The sequence below is a fragment of the Pteropus alecto genome, unplaced genomic scaffold (assembly GCF_000325575.1).
Source record: "Pteropus alecto unplaced genomic scaffold, ASM32557v1 scaffold14, whole genome shotgun sequence".
Classification (NCBI taxonomy): domain Eukaryota; kingdom Metazoa; phylum Chordata; class Mammalia; order Chiroptera; family Pteropodidae; genus Pteropus; species Pteropus alecto.
In genome coordinates, this window is record NW_006436810.1 from 17493291 (window position 1) to 17496612 (window position 3322).

Sequence of the window (3322 nt, forward strand, 5' to 3'; positions counted from 1 at the left end):
CTGGTGCGGGCCAATGCACTGATTTTCAGAGCAGGAAGGTCAGTTCTGGACCTTTAAACTTTGTCATCTAAAGCATTTAGGAAGAAAGAGGTAAAGGCTAGGAATTAGTATAAACTCGTTAAATGGACACACCGAACGAGGCAGCATTTTTCTGGTTGGAATGGATGAAGTTAGACATGTAAATTAGGGAGACGTTATGACGTAGCTGCAACTGCGTGTGAATTTCAGCAAGAACTTAGTCTTCGAGTGGCCTTTAGGGAGCCGGAGAAGTGTTGGCTGACCAGTGATCCAGGTGTGCAGAATCACAGTTGGATAACAACTGCACAGAATTTTGATGAGTGGCGACAGTTTCTGGAAGGTCTTCAAGGCCTGTCTCACTGCTTTTGCCTCTGTCAAAAATAACGTATGGGGCAGTGTCTCATAACTTGGAAGATGGCTTAGGATAGAGAAAAAATAGGAAATTTGCGTTGACATGACGCTGGGAACCTATTCTGCCAGTCTTATCCTGCCAAATGGCTTCACTGTCACCTGATCTTTCAAATCCCGAACTTAGAAATAATACTTTTTCTCTTGTTCCCCAAGCATTTCATAATTAAGTCTTGCAGCTTCTGCCTCAGAAGTGGATTTCCATCAGGCCCTGATCTGTCCAACTGAAATGTCACCCCCCTGGCCCTGCCGTTGTTGCATCTCTCAGGTGGACTTCTGTAGGAGCCTTCTGACTGGTCTCCTGCTAGTCTTGTCCTATGAATGTGTCACCTGTCAGCTGGAAGGGCCTCTTAAATGTAAATCAGGTGGTGCTGGCCCTGATTAAAACGCGAGTGGATTCCGCAGGCCTGCGGGTTCCTGTGGGTCTTACTCCTTAGTCCCACTCCCGTTTCTCCCATCGCTCTAGCATCGAGTCCTCTGCTCCTCGATGCCGCATGTGTCCATGTGTCGGGGCCTTTGCTGCTCCCCGCGCTGCTCATTCTCTAGGTCTCAGCGCTTCAGCTTCCTAAACCTAAGACGAACTTCCCGCTCTACGCCTGCCTTTCTCTACCGCCGAGGTTCCCACAGTGTGGGTCGTGGGGCCCTGGGGATCCCACACTCTTCTAGGGGTCCGCAAGGCACATGTGGCCTTTTCACTTGGTTAACATTTGCACTGATCATACAAAAGCAGTTAGGGGTAAAACTCCCGAGGCCTCAGCGCAGATCAAGGTGGTGGTGGCTGCGTTATCGCCATGTGTCCCACTCAGAAACCCCATACTGCAAATGCAACAGAATGCAGAGCAGATGCGAGGGTCTACCTGTTGCCTCTTAAGCCAGATGTTAAAAAGATTTAGAAAGTGAAAACTTAGTATTCTTTTGAGAATATATTTTTCATAAAAAACTGTTAAATGATAAATTTATTTTTAAATGAATATTTGTAAAGTCCTAGTTTTAATTTATAATAGGGCAAATATTAATAGATATAAGCCATGTAGACCTGTCTTTGGGGTCTTCAGTAATATTTAAGAATGTAGAGTGGTCCTGAAACGAAAACGTTTGAGGACCCTTGTGCTATTAGTTTACTCTCAATGATGTTTCTCATAATCTGCAATTACTATTATTTTTTGTGTTGCCCATTATCAATTTTATTTTTAAGAAAAACCTGGGAGGTAGGTGGGAATTTTTACAGATAGAGGAAATGAGAAACAGCGTAAGTGATTTGGCAGGTCCACTCAGCTAGTAAGTGGCAGAGTTGAGATTCAAATCTACATTTGAGTCCAAAGTGTGCATTTTATTGCTCAGCCTTGATGAATGTAAAGCTCTATGGATGGGTTAATTCATGTTTTCGACACATACGTTAAAGCAGTTCTTGGGATAGGTGGGCTCTCCGCTAGGGGCTCAAAGTTCCAGGTCAGAGCCATGGCCTCTGCCTTGGCGCTTCACGACAGTGTGTCTGTCCCATGGTGGCAGGAGCAGCTTGTGGCCTCAGATAACAGGTGCTCAGATTCTAGGCTTTCCAGAGAAAACTGTCCAAACAGACCCCTGGAGCATTTCTCGCAGTGGTGACTGGCGCGGGGCAGGGTTCGAGAGGTGGTAGCCTGCGTCGTCTGTAAGTCTGCAGGGTGGGCCAGAGCGCCTGCTTCGTGCCTGGCACCATCCTGGGGTGTGAAGGTGAGTGCGGCAGGATTTTGTTCTTTATCACAGTTTTCTCAGTTTACTCTTAAGAAGCAGGAACGTGACCTCGAGGGCCACTGTGTTTTAGGATCTCATGGCTTCCATCTGTTCTCTCAGCAGACGGGTGCAGGACTTTTCTTCCCAGCCGCACCTTTAGCTGGCTGCCTGCAGAGTCTGTTTTGTTGGAGAGGTTTGTCATGCTGCATTTCCAGAGAGCTGACACAGGCAGACCTGGAGCCGAGGAACAAGCAGGTTCTTTCTTGTGCAGATGACCAGTTTGGGCCTTGTGGAGTTTCTGGATGAATTCAGGAACGCTACACTGTCCCCTCAGGAGAGGTGACGACTGGGACAGGCTGTGTGGTGGAACGTCACTTTTCACAAAGCAGCAGCGTGTGGTGGCCTCTGGTTAACCCAGGTGCTGTTGGTGGGCGGCGATTCAGGGCAGGCAGTCAGGGGTCCCGCATGAAAAAGCTTCATAAAGGCACGACCTTCCTTCTCCACGGCTGAACTTTGGCAGGCAGGCAGGAAGTCGGCATGCTGGTTACCTCGAGGGAGGTGTGATTGGGTAACACTTAAGTTCTGAAACTTTTCTGATCCTGGGAGCAGTAGTGAGCGAACATCGGTTCAAAGTCTTGATCTTTGACACAAAACTAGGCTTGGAAAACCACACTAAGCCATGGGTCTTCGTTATGTAAGCTGAGCTGAGCAGTTTTTTGTAAGCGCATTATGTCCCAGGGTCTTCCCACTGTCTCTGTGACAAGGACGCTATCCCTGCGTGTCAGGAGCCAGCGGTGCCTGCAAACCAGTCTGTGGTGCTGAGACCTTCAGCGAGTGTTACCGCAGCTCGGCAGGGTCTCCCCTGGAGGCCCTTACAGGGCCCCGTGACCAGGCCGCTCTGGGTCGGCTGACATCCGGGCACTGAGGGGGATCTGGCTGTGAGTGCCCCTGAGGCTCCCGGATGCCCATCCTGTGCGGAGGACACAAGCAGCGGGGCTGTCCCCCTGTGGGTGGCGGGGGCGGGGGTTCCCGGGGAGCCCGATGCGCGGGGGCGCCCCGACAGCGCCCTCTGGAGTTGGAGGGGTCCCCGCAGTGGGTGCAGGGGAGGAGCTTGTGTCACCCATGAGGGGCGCGGCGGCTGCGGGCGGCGCTCCCGGGCGCGAGTGACAGGTCGCAGCTGGCGCGC